Source organism: Gadus chalcogrammus, chromosome 12 (genome assembly GCF_026213295.1).
Source record: "Gadus chalcogrammus isolate NIFS_2021 chromosome 12, NIFS_Gcha_1.0, whole genome shotgun sequence".
Classification (NCBI taxonomy): Eukaryota; Metazoa; Chordata; class Actinopteri; order Gadiformes; family Gadidae; genus Gadus; species Gadus chalcogrammus.
Window position 1 is genome coordinate 11,380,594 of NC_079423.1, and position 18,501 is coordinate 11,399,094.

General features: G+C 41.8%; 11 non-coding genes across 11 annotated transcripts; all 11 read left to right on the plus strand.

Moving 5' to 3' along the window:
• Nucleotides 1-10,016: 10,016 nt before the first annotated feature.
• LOC130401119 (5S ribosomal RNA) lies at nucleotides 10,017-10,135 on the plus strand. Its single transcript, XR_008903577.1, has one exon. It is a non-coding gene; the product is annotated as a 5S ribosomal RNA (ribosomal RNA).
• Nucleotides 10,136-10,664: 529 nt separating this feature from the next.
• Nucleotides 10,665-10,784, plus strand: LOC130394188 (5S ribosomal RNA). The gene has a single exon (XR_008897371.1). It is a non-coding gene; the product is annotated as a 5S ribosomal RNA (ribosomal RNA).
• Nucleotides 10,785-13,087: 2,303 nt separating this feature from the next.
• On the plus strand, nucleotides 13,088-13,206 carry LOC130395313 (5S ribosomal RNA). The gene has a single exon (XR_008898384.1). It is a non-coding gene; the product is annotated as a 5S ribosomal RNA (ribosomal RNA).
• Nucleotides 13,207-13,735: 529 nt separating this feature from the next.
• LOC130400375 (5S ribosomal RNA) lies at nucleotides 13,736-13,854 on the plus strand. Its single transcript, XR_008902853.1, has one exon. It is a non-coding gene; the product is annotated as a 5S ribosomal RNA (ribosomal RNA).
• Nucleotides 13,855-14,383: 529 nt separating this feature from the next.
• Nucleotides 14,384-14,502, plus strand: LOC130395848 (5S ribosomal RNA). The gene has a single exon (XR_008898854.1). It is a non-coding gene; the product is annotated as a 5S ribosomal RNA (ribosomal RNA).
• Nucleotides 14,503-15,021: 519 nt separating this feature from the next.
• On the plus strand, nucleotides 15,022-15,140 carry LOC130394692 (5S ribosomal RNA). Its single transcript, XR_008897826.1, has one exon. It is a non-coding gene; the product is annotated as a 5S ribosomal RNA (ribosomal RNA).
• Nucleotides 15,141-15,659: 519 nt separating this feature from the next.
• On the plus strand, nucleotides 15,660-15,778 carry LOC130400707 (5S ribosomal RNA). Its single transcript, XR_008903183.1, has one exon. It is a non-coding gene; the product is annotated as a 5S ribosomal RNA (ribosomal RNA).
• A 519-nt stretch (nucleotides 15,779-16,297) lies between these two features.
• Nucleotides 16,298-16,416, plus strand: LOC130394872 (5S ribosomal RNA). Its single transcript, XR_008897988.1, has one exon. It is a non-coding gene; the product is annotated as a 5S ribosomal RNA (ribosomal RNA).
• Nucleotides 16,417-16,935: 519 nt separating this feature from the next.
• Nucleotides 16,936-17,054, plus strand: LOC130400902 (5S ribosomal RNA). The gene has a single exon (XR_008903371.1). It is a non-coding gene; the product is annotated as a 5S ribosomal RNA (ribosomal RNA).
• A 519-nt stretch (nucleotides 17,055-17,573) lies between these two features.
• On the plus strand, nucleotides 17,574-17,692 carry LOC130400903 (5S ribosomal RNA). Its single transcript, XR_008903372.1, has one exon. It is a non-coding gene; the product is annotated as a 5S ribosomal RNA (ribosomal RNA).
• Nucleotides 17,693-18,211: 519 nt separating this feature from the next.
• On the plus strand, nucleotides 18,212-18,330 carry LOC130400704 (5S ribosomal RNA). The gene has a single exon (XR_008903180.1). It is a non-coding gene; the product is annotated as a 5S ribosomal RNA (ribosomal RNA).
• Nucleotides 18,331-18,501: the final 171 nt, after the last annotated feature.

Consider the following 18,501-nt stretch of genomic DNA (forward strand, 5'->3'; position numbering starts at 1 on the left):
ATCGTAATTTCCGGTTAGTGCACCACGGAGTAGCCTACTCGATTTGGAACAGCACTCACATCTGAAAAATTAACGTAGTAGCCAGTGCGGATAGTATACTCCCTTTAAGTATACTCATGGAAGTACGGGTATTGGAACACGGCCCTGCTTTGCTTGTGTTCCCGCTTGTGTTCCCGCGTGTGCGTCAAGTACGTCTGGCGTCAAGTGCGCCCTCACGTGGACGGTTGGGGAATTACGGGTTAAAATGCGATTAATTGCAAGTAATTTATTTTAATCGAGTAATCTCTTATCGACAATTAATCGATAATCGATTAATTGTTTGCATCCCTATTTACAGTGTATGATTAATAATAATAATAATAATAATACATTTAATTTAGAGGCGCCTTTCAAAACACCCAAGGTCACCTTACAGAGCATATAGTCATCATACATTTTTTAAAAAACAAGACATTGTGGAAAAAATAAATAAATAAATAAATAAATAAACATAAGCAATAAGAAATAAATAAAACAAAAACAAGACAAAACAAAACAAAAAAACAAACAAAACAGTGATCAGTTAGACGTTGTGTGCGAGTTTGAACAGGTGAGTTTTGAGTTGTGACTTGAAGGTTGTAATGGTGTCAACCATTAGACGGTTATCGTGTGTGTGTGTGTCCGAGATGTATTGAATCTCCGGTTATTATTATTATGATTCGACGGTTATCACGTGTGTGTGTCCTCGGAGATGTATTGAATCTCCGGTTATTATTATTATGATTAGACGGTTATCGTGTGTGTGTGTGTGTGTGTGTGTGTGTGTGTGTGTGTGTGTGTGTGTGTGTGTGTGTGTGTGTGTGTGTGTGTGTGTGTGTGTGTGTGTGTGTGTGTGTGTGTGTGTGTGTGTGTGTGTGTGTGTGTGTGTGTGTGTCCGAGATGTATTGAATCTCCGGTTATTATGATTAGACGGTTATCACGTGTGTGTGTCCTCGGAGATGTATTGAATCTCCGGTTATTATTATTATGATTAGACGGTGTGTGCGTGTGTGTGTTATTTGATATGAAAGGTTAAATGATTAAAGGTCTAAATGATTTGATATGAAAGGTTAAATGATTAAAGGTCTAAATGATTTGATATGAAATGATCATCAGAGAGATCATCATAATCCCATCATAATCCTGAGACGCGCACCCAGTTTTCAGACTGCCGGCTCAAAGCGTTTAGGAATTATGCTGAAATAGACTGTCATGGAGGTCGCCTCGTCAAAGGTCACGGCTGACCTTTGACACTTGGGGAAGGACGCACGGGTCTGAAACTCTGCAAGGCGATTGCCAGTGTTGTGCTATGAACCATACTGCAGTTTCAGACCCCTACCTTGATGTTTTCATGGTTCATTAATTGAAGACAGTTTTCAGGAAATCACACTTTTTATTAATTTTTTCATTCATTTCATTAATTCATTTAATAAATAAAAGTTACTATAAAACCCTAAACACTTCTAAAACAATTTAATATTTAGTGCATGATTTGAATTCTTTACAGTTTATGATTAGACGGTTATCGTGTGTGTGTGTGTGTGTGTGTGTGTGTGTGTGTGTGTGTGTGTGTGTGTGTGTGTGTGTGTGTGTGTGTGTGTGTGTGTGTGTGTGTGTGTGTGTGTGTGTGTGTGTGTGTGTGTGTGTGTGTGTGTGTCCGAGATGTATTGAATCTCCGGTTATTATTATTTGATATGAAAGGTTAAATGATTAAAGGTCTAAATGATTTGATATGAAAGGTTAAATGATTAAAGGTCTAAATGATTTGATATGAAAGGTGAAATGATTAAAGGTCTAAATGATTTGATATGAAAGGTGAAATGATTAAAGGTCTAAATGATTTGATATGAAAGGTGAAATGATTAAAGGTCTAAATGATTTGATATGAAAGGTTACATGATTAAAGGTCTAAATGATTTGATATGAAAGGTTAAATGATTAAAGGTCTCAATGATTTGATATGAAAGGTTAAATGATTAAAGGTCTAAATGATTTGATATGAAAGGTTAAATGATTAAAGGTCTAAATGATTTGATATGAAAGGATGAAATGATCATCAGAGAGATCATCATAATCCCATCATAATCCTGAGACGCGCACCCAGTTTTCAGACTGCCGCCTCAAAGCGTTTAGGAATTATGCTGAAATAGACTGTCATGGAGGTCGCGCCGTCAAAGGTCACGGCTGACCTTTGACACTTGGGAAGGACGCACGGGTCTGAAACTCTGCAAGGCGATTGCCAGTGTTGTCCTATGAACCATACTGCAGTTTCAGACCCCTACCTTGATGTTTTCATGATTCATTAATTGAAGACAGTTTTCAGGAAATCACACTTTTTATTAATTTATTCATTCATTTCATTAATTAATTCATTCATTCTTACTATAAAACCCTAAACATTTCTAAAACAATTTAATATTTAGTGCATGATTTGAATTCTTTACAGTTTATGATTAGACGGTTATCGTGTGTGTGTGTGTGTGTGTGTGTGTGTGTGTGTGTGTGTGTGTGTGTGTGTGTGTGTGTGTGTGTGTGTGTGTGTGTGTGTGTGTGTGTGTGTGTGTGTGTGTGTGTGTGTGTGTGTGTGTGTGTGTGTGTCCGAGATGTATTGAATCTCCGGTTATTATTATTGCGTAAATGTGCACAGGCCTCAGCCTGTCCTCCAAGATGTATTGAATCTCCGGTTATTATTATTATGATTAGATGGTTATCACGTGTGTGTGTCCTCGGAGATGTATTGAATCTCCGGTTATTATTATTATGATTAGACGGTTATCACGTGTGTGTGTGTGTGTGTGTGTGTCCTCCGAGATGTATTGAATCTCCGGTTATTATTATTATGATTAGACGGTTATCACGTGTGTGTGTGTGTGTGTGTCCGAGATGTATTGAATCTCCGGTTATTATTATTATGATTAGACGTTATCACGTGTGTGTGTGTGTGTGTGTGTGTGTGTGTGTGTGTGTGTGTGTGTGTGTGTGTGTGTGTGTGTGTGTGTGTGTGTGTCCTCCGAGATGTATTGAATCTCCGGTTATTATTATTATGATTAGACGGTTATCACGTGTGTGTGTGTGTGTGTCCGAGATGTATTGAATCTCCAGTTATTATTATTATGATTAGACGTTATCACGTGTGTGTGTGTGTGTGTGTGTGTGTGTGTGTGTCCGAGATGTATTGAATCTCCGGTTATTATTATTATGATTAGACGGTTATCACGTGTGTGTGTGTGTGTGTGTGTGTGACCGAGATGTATTGAATCTCCGGTTATTATTATTATGATTAGACGTTATCACGTGTGTGTGTGTGTGTGTGTGTGTGTGTGTGTGTGTGTGTGTGTGTGTGTGTGTGTGTGTGTGTCCTCCGAGATGTATTGAATCTCCGGTTATTATTATTATGATTAGACGGTTATCACGTGTGTGTGTGTGTGTGTGTGTGTTTGTGTCCTCGGAGATGTATTGAATATCCGGTTATTATTATTATGATTAGATGGTTATCACGTGTGTGTGTGTGTGTGTGTGTGTGTGTGTGTGTGTGTGTGTGTGTGTGTGTGTGTGTGTGTGTGTGTGTGTGTGTGTGTGTGTGTGTGTGTGTGTGTGTGTGTGTGTGTGTGTGTGTGTGTGTGATAGAGGACCGGCTGTAGCTGTGATCTCTCCGTGTCTCTCTCTCCCGCAGCACGCTGACCATCTACGGCATCAGCCAGGACGACGACGCCATCTACCAGTGCATCGCCGAGAACAGCGCCGGCTACACGCAGGCCAGCGCCCGCCTCACCGTGCTGTGGGCCGACGGGCTCCCCGGGGCCCCCACACAGGTGCGGGCCCAGGCGTTGTCGCCCGGCGCCATCCAGGTGTCCTGGAAGGAGCCGGAGCAGAACACACAGGACATCATCGGCTACGTGCTGCACATCCGGCGGTCCTCAGGTCAGGACCACACACACGCACATGTGCATAGCATACACACACACACCAAACATGTGCATAGCATACACACACGCACCAAACATGTGCATAGCATACACACACGCACCAAACATGTGCATAGCATACACACACGCAGCAAACATGTGCATAGCACACACGCACACACGCACACGTATATGTCCACACACGAGCACGCGCACACGCACACACACGCATATATAAAACATTTAAGAAGGAATGCAAATGAGGCATTATCAATTAAAATACAAACATAATCAAAACGCATACAAGCTTCGGGTCCAATGTTTCCAGAAGCAGGATGAGTATATCTTGTGTCACTCTGAGAGATATCAACATTTGTTATCTAGTTTAGTTAAGCAATTACGTATTTCAATAATATCTCATGACTTTTACAGATGACAGAACAGAAAACCATTGGGGAATGTCCCATTTGTGGGAAAGGTCTAAATGATATGATATGAAAGGTTAAATGATTAAAGGTCTAAATGATTTGATCTATCTATCTCTCTACTTTCCAATAAAATACTTTTTCTTAGTTATTATTCAAAGCTACACCCATTTAGAAAGGGTTTATTCAGTTTACCACTATGGAATTACTTACCTGGTAACAACCTCTGCAGGAAGTTTTCCTCTAGTGTCATGGTACATCGTCTTAAATACTGGGTACAAAGCTGTTTGTTTCCATGGTATTACCAGGTTCTTACCATATCATTTATAATAGATACATTCCATTGTCCATGCAGTCAACACAAACTTGTACCATGTACGTTCTGCGACGTTACCAAGTAAAACACGACAATTTACCCAGTAAGTTAGCTGAAACTGTACTGTAAAAGGAAGCCTCGTTTGTTTCCATGGTATTACCAGGTTCTTACCATATAATTTGTAATACATTATTCCCTTTTCCATGCAGTCAACACAAACTTGTACCATGTACGTTCTGCGACGTTACCAAGTAAAACACGACAATTTACCAAGTAATTAAGCTGAAACTGTACTGTAAAAGGAAGCCTTGTTTTTTTCCATGGTATTACCAGGTTCTTACCATATAATTTGTAATACATTATTCCCTTTTCCATGCAGTCAACACAAACTTGTACCATGTACGTTCTGCGACGTTACCAAGTAAAACACGACAATTTACCCAGTAAGTAAGCTGAAACTGTACTGTAAAAGGAAGCCTCGTTTGTTTCCATGGTATTACCAGGTTCTTACCATATAATTTGTAACACATTATTCCCTTTTCCATGCAGTCAACACAAACTTGTACCATGTACGTTCTGCGACGTTACCAAGTAAAACACGACAATTTACCCAGTAATTAAGCTGAAACTGTACTGTAAAAGGAAGCCTCGTTTGTTTCCATGGTATTACCAGGTTCTTACCATATAATTTGTAATACATTATTCCCTTTTCCATGCAGTCAACACAAACTTGTACCATGTACGTTCTGCGACGTTACCAAGTAAAACACGACAATTTACCCAGTAATTAAGCTGAAACTGTACTGTAAAAGGAAGCCTCGTTTGTTTCCATGGTATTACCAGGCTCTTACCATACAAGTTGTAACTGGTTATTCCCTTTTCCATGCAATCAACACAAACCATATATGTTCTGCAACATCGTTCACCAGTAGTTAAGCACTTTAATTGTTGTTATAAAACCCCAAACCACTGTTGATGAAAGACATATTAAAATTAAACAAAATCAAAGGCTTATCTTTCAAACAATGCATATCTCACAAACAGGCACTGAAAACTGAAGAAATCGGACAAACAAAAGAGCCGTCCACATCAACTCAATTTAAATGTTACTGATGGTGTTTTCATAAAACACATGACAGTGTTATGGCAAGTGACCACAAGGAAGACTGCTTCAACCTCTACAATTTGAATAAGTGGTGAATGCCATGCAGCAATCTGCCTATGGGAGCATCTTCGTGGTCATTCGCAAACCAATGAGTCCACTCGATGAATGAGAGATGACTCTTTAGTGTCTTCTCTGTGAGGTATCCCTGCAGTCTCCACATCTGGGATTTGAAGGCTGACCAAGACCTGACCAGGTACCTCCAAATCTCCCCTTCAAGAATCAGAAGACAAGAAAATAAACATTAGGACTGTCAATTAATGAACATTTCTAGAACATGTAGAAGTCAAGGATTATTTCGTTTATCAGTTAAGAAAGGATGCTGGTCCTCTGGCCATTGTGTTTGGTCATATTGAAAAGAGAAAAAGGCATAGCCATAAATACAGTTAATAGGACGGGAGGGGACAGGCAGTTAGCTCCGGTTAGCCCTTTAGCATCGAGCTAGCGGAGCTTCTTTCATTCAAATAACTCAGACATGTTGTTTAAAACCTATAGCACCCAATTTATTAAAATATCCGGATTTAATCGGGCTCTCTCCCATAAGTACAGTTAATAGGACGGGAAGAGACAGGCTCTGTTAGCCCAGGTTAGCGCGATGCTAAAGAGCAGCTCTACCGGAGCATGCCACCTCAACAGGTGCAAGTTAGCCTCCGGTTTGATATTCGCCGGATATTCGGTTTACCACCCAATCGGATTCATCAACATAAGTGCAATACATTACGGGCTTAGTATGTTGAGGACGGTTTAGGACACCGTATCGCGAAAAATCACAAACACATGTTGTCGCCATAATGTCTGTGCAACTACGTCATTGACGTTCTCTGGCTGCTACCTGTTTTAGGGACCGTCAACAAGTTACACTCACCGACTGGTGGCAGAGACGTTACCATGGAATTGTTTCTGGAAATAAATCATATAAAATAACATAAAAATCACAAAAAAATACATTTCGTCACCTGATTGTAGTAGTAGTTGCCAATGGTGGGCTGCTACTTACTGCAGGTAACTTTGCTAATATATTGCATTATTGTTAAACGGGATGCAATTAATAATTTCAAATATAGTTTGGTCGATTTTTGTCGAATATTAAACTATTAACTGCATTATGATTAACTATGTTGCAATATATTTGTGTGATTCATTTCCTGAAACAATTCCATGGTAACGTCTCTGCCGGTGAGTGTAATTTGTTGACGGTCCCTAAAACAGGTAGCAGCCAGAACGTAAATGACGTTGTTGCACAGACATTGATGGCGACAACATGTGTTTGTGATTTTTCGCGATACGGTGTCCTAAACCGTCCTCAACATACTAAGCCCGTAATGTATTGCACTTATGTTGATGAATCCGATTGGGTGGTAAACCGAATATCCGGCGAATATCAAACCGGAGGCTAACTTGCACCTGTTGAGGTGGCATGCTCCGGTAGAGCTGCTCTTTAGCATCGCGCTAACCTGGGCTAACAGAGCCTGTCTCTTCCCGTCCTATTAACTGTACTTATGGGAGAGAGCCCGATTAAATCCGGATATTTTAATAAATTGGGTGTTATAGGTTTTAGACAACATGTCCGAGTTATTTGAATGACTGAAGCTCCGCTAGCTCGATGCTAAAGGGCTAACCGTAGCTAACGGCCTGTCCCCTCCCGTCCTATTAACTGTATTTATGGCTATTCCTTTTTCTCTTTTCAATATGACCAAACACAATGGCCAGAGGACCAGCATCCTTTCTTAACTGATAAACAAAATAATCTTTGAGTTCTACATGTTCTAGAAATGTTCATTAATTGACAGTCCTAATGTTTATTTTCTTGTCTTCTGATTCTTGAAGGGGAGATTTGGAGGTACCTGGTCAGGTCTTGGTCAGCCTTCAAATCCCAGATGTGGAGACTGCAGGGATACCTCACAGAGAAGACACTAAAGAGTCATCTCTCATTCATCGAGTGGACTCATTGGTTTGCGAATGACCACAAAGATGCTCCCATAGGCAGATTGCTGCATGGCATTCACCACTTATTCAAATTGTAGAGGTTGAAGCAGTCTTCCTTGTGGTCACTTGCCATAACACTGTCATGTGTTTTATGAAAACACCATCAGTAACATTTAAATTGAGTTGATGTGGACGGCTCTTTTTTTTGGCCAATTTCTTCAGTGTTCAGTGCCTGTTTGTGAGATATGCATTTGTTTGAAAGATAAGCCCTTGATTTTGTTTAATTTTAATGTCTTTCATCAACAGTGGTTTGGGGTTTTATAATAACAATTAAAGTGCTTAACTACTGGTGAACGATGTTGCAGAACATATATGGTTTGTGTTGATTGCATGGAAAAGGGAATAACCAGTTACCACTTATATGGTAAGAGCCTGGTAATACCATGGAAACAAACGAGGCTTCCTTTTACAGTACAGTTTCAGCTTAATTACTGGGTAAATTGTCGTGTTTTACTTGGTAACGTCGCAGAACATACATGGTACAAGTTTGTGTTGACTGCATGGAAAAGGGAATAATGTATTACAAATTATATGGTAAGAACCTGGTAATACCATGGAAACAAACAAGGCTTCCTTTTACAGTACAGTATCAGCTTAATTACTGGTTAAATTGTCGTGTTTTACTTGGTAACGTCGCAGAACGTACATGGTACAAGTTTGTGTTGACTGCATGGAAAAGGGAATAATGTATTACAAATTATATGGTAAGAACCTGGTAATACCATGGAAACAAACGAGGCTTCCTTTTACAGTACAGTTTCAGCTAACTTACTGGGTAAATTGTCGTGTTTTACTTGGTAACGTCGCAGAACGTACATGGTACAAGTTTGTGTTGACTGCATGGAAAAGGGAATTATGTATTACAAATTATATGGTAAGAACCTGGTAATACCATGGAAAAAAACGAGGCTTCCTTTTGCAGTACAGTTTCAGCTTAATTACTGGGTAAATTGGTGTGTTTTACTTGGTAACGTCGCAGAACGTACATGGTACAAGTTTGCGTTGACTGCATGGAAAAGGGAATAATGTATTACAAATTATATGGTAAGAACCTGGTTATACCATGGAAACAAACGAGGCTTCCTTTTACAGTACAGTTTCAACTTAATTACTGGGTAAATTGTCGTGTTTTACTTGGTAACGTCGCAGAACGTACATGGTACAAGTTTGTGTTGACTGCATGGAAAAGGGAATAATGTATTACAAATTATATGGTAAGAACCTGGTAATACCATGGAAACAAACGAGGCTTCCTTTTACAGTACAGTTTCAGCTTAGTTACTGGGTAAATTGTCGTGTTTTACTTGGTAACGTCGCAGAACGTACATGGTACAAGTTTGTGTTGACTGCATGGACAATGGAATGTATCTATTATAAATGATATGGTAAGAACCTGGTAATACCATTGAAGCAAACGGCTTCGTACCCAGTATTTAAGAAGATGTACCATGACACTAGAGGAAAAGAGGTTGTTACCAGGTAAGTAATTCCATAGTGGTAAATTGAATAAACCCTTTCTAAATGGGTGTAGCTATGAATAATAACTAAGAAAAAGTATTTTATTGGAAAGCACTATGCTAATTTCTAGATAGTACATCATTAAATTTGGGCTGTTACCAACATAAACCTTGGATAATAGGTTTTTCTAAGAATTGGTTGCCTAATTTCCTAGGAAGTACACAATATCGGGAGTTATTACCAACCTAAAACAGTTACAACTACACGCTACTTAGTCGAGTTGATGGGTAATAGTGGAGGTTTTACTTGGTACATCAGCTGTAATTCCTCTGTATTTACCTTCTTATTACCAGTGGTAATTACACAGTAATACACTATAATTTACCGGATAATTCCTCTGTATTTACCTTCTTATTACCAGTGGTAATTACCCAGCAATACACTATGATTTACCATGTATTTACCGGGTAACTACCTCTGTATTTACCTTCTTATTACCAGTGGTAATTACCCAGTAATACACTATAATTTACCATGCATGTACCGGGTAAATACCTAGTAATTAGGAGACTGTAAAAGGAAGGGTTACCTGATCGTTTACATGGATAAGGAGTCCTACTGAATCAATTACTGCCGTTTATATCTAACTAATGATTGTTTTTGTAAAAGTGTAACGTCGAGCCTCAGCAGCTTTCTCACTCCTTATGTGCTACTGTATAAAACCTGGTTTTGCGCCTGCACTAATTGCTTACGGCCATACCACCCTGAACACGCCCGATCTCGTCTGATCTCAGAAGCTAAGCAGGGTTGGGCCTGGTTAGTACTTGGATGGGAGACTGCCTGGGAATACCAGGTGCTGTAAGCTTTTCCTTTTTCAACTCGAGCTCATTGCCTCCGTGGCCTACCGTGACCTACCGTGACCTGATGTTTACTGCCAACCGCTTTGGAGGATTTAAGCAACATACAAAGACTGACAACGTCTCTCAAAACTATTTTTGTGAAACATGAAGACAGTATAGTGATACTGCCAGCAGGGAGCACCAGAGAGCTGAAACGACAGTTGTACATTTCTTAAACTTTCACCAACACAAACACGCACGCTCAATTCAGATCATGGGAGGACGTCAAAAAATCACCACCCATTCTCTGACACTTTAACCGTTAACCTTGGTTCAAACATTTAACATCACACGCACACGCAGTGTATTTCAGATAATTAATGAATTCAGATGTCACAATGATCGTTTACATGGATAAGGAGTCCTACTGAATCAATTACTGCCGTTTATATCTAACTAATGATTGTTTTTGTAAAAGTGTAACGTCGAGCCTCAGCAGCTTTCTCACTCCTTATGTGCTACTGTATAAAACCTGGTTTTGCGCCTGCACTAATTGCTTACGGCCATACCACCCTGAACACGCCCGATCTCGTCTGATCTCGGAAGCTAAGCAGGGTCGGGCCTGGTTAGTACTTGGATGGGAGACCTCCTCAGAAGCCCAGGTTGCTGTAAGTAGTGACGGGTGTCACCAAAAGAAAAAAAACACGCCCGATCTCGTCTGATCTCGGTAGCTAAGCAGGGTCGGGCCTGGTTAGTACTTGGATGGGAGACCGCCTGGGAATACCAGGTGCTGTAAGCTTTTTCTTTTTCAACTCGAGCTCATTGACTCCGTGGCGTACCGTGACCTGATGTTTACTGCCAACCGCTTTGGAGGATTTAAGCAACATACAAAAACTGACAACGTCTCTCAAAACGGTTTTTGTGAAACATGAGGACAGTATAGTGATACTGCCAGCAGGGAGCACCAGAGAGCTGAACCGACAGTTGTACATTTCTTAAACTTTCACCAACACAAACACGCACGCTCACTTCAGAGGGGTGTTCCACGAACGGAGGTTTAACAAACACTGAGTTAACGCTGAACTCTAGGTTGATTGACCCTGTGCCGACCAACCCAGAGTTTTCGGTTCCACAGCAGCGGTTATGCATTAGTTCAATCAACTCGGGGTTGGTTAACACAGGGTTGTGCGCGTCCACGCCAAACTTAAAAAGACGTGATGTATGGATCATGGAAACCCTGATCGATATGGCGAAACAGGCCGCTTATTTAAATGAAATGGAACTCCAGGTTCTCCTGGAGAGCTATGACGAGGAGAAGGACATTATCACAAGAAAAGGGAACGCTAAAACCTCTGGAACCCGGAGAACCAAAGCCTGGCAGCGGATCGCTGACCGCGTAAATGCGTTAGTTACACGTCAAAAGCATGATCCTTAATATTTGAGCCATGAATATATAAATATCCCAGTTAAGCATTCTTAAAGATCCTACCACATAACCCCTTTCTTCTAAAACAATATGTAGGCCTACTCCGATTGCTTCCAAGCGGTCAGAGGATCAAGTATAAAAATGAAGTATAAAAAACATACAAACTGGTAAGCTTTTCCCACCATCGTATTGGTATAAATTTAAATAAGCCATTTTTTTAAGCCAATCGTGAAAAGGCCGACAGTCGGCAGACTGGATCTGGCCCTCAAATTGTCTTGACCCCGGTGGAGGAGCTGTTAATAAACATAAATTCAGGGCGCCCTGGCATGGAGGGGGTACCTCGAGGTACCTAGTACCACCTCAGAGAGTCATGGGCCATACCCCACACTGGTTGAATGTAGGTTTTTGTGTTTTCTTGTATTTTAGATTTTTTTTGCCTTCGAAGTAACACATGCAAACCGTGTGCTTGCCACAGCGCATACTATTCCAAATGTTTCTTTTTTGGTAACTGGGTAGAAAACCTAAAAGTGACAATTCATCAACTTCACAGATCAAGATGGATCAGTGCTTGTAATGATGCCGCCGGCTACGATCGAACATTCTCCAGTGGATGCAAGTCCGTTAGGACTATTTTATACTTTATGTTGTAAATGCCTCTCGGCATAGTACTCAGACCATATTGCTCTTTGTATGATAGGAGGCTGATACAAATCTTGGATGGGTCATCTGAAACGACTGTGATGTGCTCAGCATCTCCAGCATTATAGCCTAGATAAAACTACCATTTGAAAAAAACGGAGGGCTACGCAAATAGTCTGGAGTGAACTGAGGCCAGGTCCTCGATTGGTAGTGTTGGCTATGTAAGGCTATTTAAATATATTAAAGATTTGCGCGAGAATCTATATCTCTCCACTCCAGCAAAAAGTCATCCAATATGCCAAGATGTCGAGCCGTGGTCTTATCAATCGCTCCCGGTGGATTGCACGTATAATTTGCGCTCTGATATCAGCAGTTCTCTCATCAAAAGGGCATGCCATTGTGAACACATGAAATCTGCGGTGAACGCCGGTTGAAATACCCAAAACCGGGTTATGTTTCAAACTTAACCTGCGCAAAACCTGGTCCGACCAGGTTTGATTCAGAGCATATGTTGCTATAGCAACTAACATACCGTGATCCTTTTGGAACAGAAAACCTAGGGTTACAGCAAACCCAGGGTTAACATACCCGGTTATGTGATAAAACCGGCTTTGTGGAACACCCCACAGATCATGGGAGGACGTCAAAAAATCACCACCCATTCTCTGACACTTTAACCGTTAACCTTGGTTCAAACATTTAACATCACACGCACACGCAGTGTATTTCAGATAATTAATGAATTCAGATGTCACAATGATCGTTGACATGGATAAGGAGTCCTACTGAATCAATTACTGCCGTTTATATCTAACTAATGATTGTTTTTGTAAAAGTGTAACGTCGAACCTCAGCAGCTTTCTCACTCCTTATGTGCTACTGTATAAAACCAGGTTTTGCGCCTGCACTAAATGCTTATGGCCATACCACACTGAACACGCCCGATCTCGTCTGATCTCAGAAGCTAAGCAGGGTCGGGCCTGGTTAGTACTTGGATGGGAGACCGCCTGGGAATACCAGGTGCTGTATGCTTTTCCTTTTTCAACTCGAGCTCATTGCCTCCGTGGCCTACCGTGACCTACCGTGACCTGATGTTTACTGCCAACCGCTTTGGAGGATTTAAGCAACATACAAAGACTGACAACGTCTCTCAAAACTATTTTTGTGAAACATGAGGACAGTATAGTGATACTGCCAGCAGGGAGCACCAGAGAGCTGAAACGACAGTTGTACATTTCTTAAACTTTCACCAACACAAACACGCACGCTCACTTCAGATCATGGGAGGACGTCAAAAAATCACCACCCATTCTCTGACACTTTAACCGTTAACCTTGGTTCAAACATTTAACATCACACGCACACGCAGTGTATTTCAGATAATTAATGAATTCAGATGTCACAATGATCGTTCACATGGATAAGGAGTCCTACTGAATCAATTACTGCCGTTTATATCTAACTAATGATTGTTTTTGTAAAAGTGTAACGTCGAGCCTCAGCAGCTTTCTCACTCCTTATGTGCTACTGTATAAAACCTGGTTTTGCGCCTGCACTGATTGCTTACGGCCATACCACCCTGAACACGCCCGATCTTGTCTGATCTCGGAAGCTAAGCAGGGTCGGGCCTGGTTAGTACTTGGATGGGAGACCGCCTGGGAATACCAGGTGCTGTAAGCTTTTCCTTTTTCAACTCGAGCTCATTGCCTCCGTGGCCTACCGTGACCTACCGTGACCTGATGTTTACTGCCAACCGCTTTGGAGGATTTAAGCAACATACAAAGACTGACAACGTCTCTCAAAACTATTTTTGTGAAACATGAGGACAGTATAGTGATACTGCCAGCAGGGAGCACCAGAGAGCTGAAACGACAGTTGTACATTTCTTAAACTTTCACCAACACAAACACGCACGCTCACTTCAGATCATGGGAGGACGTCCAAAAATCACCACCCATTCTCTGACACTTTAACCGTTAACCTTGGTTCAAACATTTAACATCACACGCACACGCAGTGTATTTCAGATAATTAATGAATTCAGATGTCACAATGATCGTTTACTTGGATAAGGAGTCCTACTGAATCAATTACTGCCGTTTATATCTAACTAATGATTGTTTTTGTAAAAGTGTAACGTCGAGCCTCAGCAGCTTTCTCACTCCTTATGTGCTACTGTATAAAACCTGGTTTTGCGCCAGCACTAATTGCTTTAGGGCATACCACCCTGAACACGCCCGATCTCGTCTGATCGCGGAAGCTAAGCAGGGTCGGGCCTGGTTAGTACTTGGATGGGAGACCGCCTGGGAATACCAGGTGCTGTAAGCTTTTTCTTTTTCAACTCGAGCTCATTGCCTCCGTGGCCTACCGTGACCTGATGTTTACTGCCAACCGCTTTGGAGGATTTAAGCAACATACAAAGACTGACAACGTCTCTCAAAACTATTTTTGTGAAACATGAGGACAGTATAGTGATACTGCCAGCAGGGAGCACCAGAGAGCTGAAACGACAGTTGTACATTTCTTAAACTTTCACCAACACAAACACGCACGCTCACTTCAGATCATGGGAGGACGTCAAAAAATCACCACCCATTCTCTGACCCTTTAACCGTTAACCTTGGTTCAAACATTTAACATCACACGCACACGCAGTGTATTGCAGATAATTAATGAATTCAGATGTCACAATGATCGTTTACATGGATAAGGAGTCCTACTGAATCAATTACTGCCGTTTATATCTAACTAATGATTGTTTTTGTAAAAGTGTAACGTCGAGCCTCAGCAGCTTTCTCACTCCTTATGTGCTACTGTATAAAACCTGGTTTTACGCCAGCACTAATTGCTTACGGCCATACCACCCTGAACACGCCCGATCTCGTCTGATGTCGGAAGCTAAGCAGGGTCGGGCCTGGTTAGTACTTGGATGGGAGACCGCCTGGGAATACCAGGTGCAGTAAGCTTTTTCTTTTTCAACTCGAGCTCATTGCCTCCGTGGCCTACCGTGACCTGATGTTTACTGCCAACCGCTTTGGAGGATTTAAGCAACATACAAAGACTGACAACGTCTCTCAAAACTATTTTTGTGAAACACGAGGACAGTATAGTGATACTGCCAGCAGGGAGCACCAGAGAGCTGAAACGACAGTTGTACATTTCTTAAACTTTCACCAACACAAACACGCACGCTCACTTCAGATCATGGGAGGACGTCCAAAAATCACCACCCATTCTCTGACACTTTAACCGTTAACCTTGGTTCAAACATTTAACATCACACGCACACGCAGTGTATTGCAGATAATTAATGAATTCAGATGTCACAATGATCGTTTACATGGATAAGGAGTCCTACTGAATCAATTACTGCCGTTTATATCTAACTAATGATTGTTTTTGTAAAAGTGTAACGTCGAGCCTCAGCAGCTTTCTCACTCCTTATGTGCTACTGTATAAAACCTGGTTTTGCGCCAGCACTATTTGCTTACGGCCATACCACCCTGAACACGCCCGATCTCGTCTGATCTCGGAAGGTAAGCAGGGTCGGGCCTGGTTAGTACTTGGATGGGAGACCGCCTGGGAATACTAGGTGCTGTAAGCTTTTTCTTTTTCAACTCGAGCTCATTGCCTAAGTGGCCTACCGTGACCTGATGTTTACTGCCAACCGCTTTGGAGGATTTAAGCAACATACAAAGACTGACAACGTCTCTCAAAACTATTTTTGTGAAACATGAGGACAGTATAGTGATACTGCCAGCAGGGAGCGCCAGAGAGCTGAAACGACAGTTGTACGTTTCTTAAACTTTCACCAACACAAACACGCACGCTCACTTCAGATCATGGGAGGACGTCCAAAAATCACCACCCATTCTCTGACACTTTAACCGTTAACCTCGGTTCAAACATTTAACATCACACACACACGCAGTGTATTTCAGATAATTAATGAATTCAGATGTCACAATGATCGTTTACATGGATAAGGAGTCCTACTGAATCAATTACTGCCGTTTATATCTAACTAATGATTGTTTTTGTAAAAGTGTAACGTCGAGCCTCAGCAGCTTTCTCACTCCTTATGTGCTACTGTATAAAACCTGGTTTTGCGCCTGCACTAATTGCTTACGGCCATACCACCCTGAACACGACCGATCTCGTCTGATCTCGGAAGCTAAGCAGGGTCGGGCCTGGTTAGTACTTGGATGGCAGTCCGCCTGGGAATACCAGGTGCTGTAAGCTTTTTCTTTTTCAACTCGAGCTCATTGACTCCGTGGCGTACCGTGACTTGATGTTTACTGCCAACCGCTTTGGAGGATTTAAGCAACATACAAAGACTGACAACGTCTCTCAAAACTATTTTTGTGAAACATGAGGACAGTATAGTGATACTGCCAGCAGGGAGCACCAGAGAGCTGAAACGACAGTTGTACATTTCTTAAACTTTCACCAACACAAACACGCACGCTCACTTCAGATCATGGGAGGACGTCAAAAAATCACCACCCATTCTCTGACACTTTAACCGTTAACCTTTGTTCAAACATTTAACATCACACGCACACGCAGTGTATTTCAGATAATTAATGAATTCAGATGTCACAATGATCGTTTACATGGATAAGGAGTCCTACTGAATCAATTACTGCCGTTTATATCTAACTAATGATTGTTTTTGTAAAAGTGTAACGTCGAGCCTCAGCAGCTTTCTCACTCCTTATGTGCTACTGTATAAAACCTGGTTTTGCGCCTGCACTAATTGCTTACGGCCATACCACCCTGAACACGCCCGATCTCGTCTGATCTCGGTAGCTAAGCAGGGTCGGGCCTGGTTAGTACTTGGATGGCAGACCGCCTGGGAATACCAGGTGCTGTAAGCTTTTTCTTTTTCAACTCGAGCTCATTGACTCCGTGGCGTACCGTGACCTGATGTTTACTGCCAACCGCTTTGGAGGATTTAAGCAACATACAAAAACTGACAACGTCTCTCAAAACTGTTTTTGTGAAACATGAGGACAGTATAGTGATACTGCCAGCAGGGAGCACCAGAGAGCTGAACCGACAGTTGTACATTTCTTAAACTTTCACCAACACAAACACGCACGCTCACTTCAGATCATGGGAGGACGTAAAAAAATCACCACCCATTCTCTGACACTTTAACCGTTAACCTTGGTTCAAACATTTAACATCACACGCACACGCAGTGTATTTCAGATAATTAATGAATTCAGATGTCACAATGATCGTTTACATGGATAAGGAGTCCTACTGAATCAATTACTGCCGTTTATATCTAACTAATGATTGTTTTTGTAAAAGTGTAACGTCGAGCCTCAGCAGCTTTCTCACTCCTTATGTGCTACTGTATAAAACCTGGTTTTGCGCCTGCACTAATTGCTTACGGCCATACCACCCTGAACACGCCCGATCTCGTCTGATCTCGGTAGCTAAGCAGGGTCGGGCCTGGTTAGTACTTGGATGGCAGACCGCCTGGGAATACCAGGTGCTGTAAGCTTTTTCTTTTTCAACTCGAGCTCATTGACTCCGTGGCGTACCCTGACCTGATGTTTACTGCCAACCGCTTTGGAGGATTTAAGCAACATACAAAAACTGACAACGTCTCTCAAAACTGTTTTTGTGAAACATGAGGACAGTATAGTGATACTGCCAGCAGGGAGCACCAGAGAGCTGAACCGACAGTTGTACATTTCTTAAACTTTCACCAACACAAACACGCACGCTCACTTCAGATCATGGGAGGACGTCAAAAAATCACCACCCATTCTCTGACACTTTAACCGTTAACCTTGGTTCAAACATTTAACATCACACGCACACGCAGTGTATTTCAGAGAATTAATGAATTCAGATGTCACAATGATCGTTTACATGGATAAGGAGTCCTACTGAATCAATTACTGCCGTTTATATCTAACTAATGATTGTTTTTGGAAAAGTGTAACGTCGAGCCTCAGCAGGTTTCTCACTCCTTATGTGCTTCTGTATAAAACCTGGTTTTGCGCCAGCACTAATTGCTTACGGCCATACCACCCTGAACACGCCCGATCTCGTCTGATCTCGGAAGCTTAGCAGGGTCGGGCCTGGTTAGTACTTGGATGGGAGACCGCCTGGGAATACCAGGTGCTGTAAGCTCTTTCTTTTTCAACTCGAGCTCATTGCCTCCGTGGCCTACCGTGACCTGATGTTTACTGCCAACCGCTTTGGAGGATTTAAGCAACATACAAAGACTGACAACGTCTCTCAAAACTATTTTTGTGAAACATGAGGACAGTATAGTGATACTGCCAGCAGGGAGCACCAGAG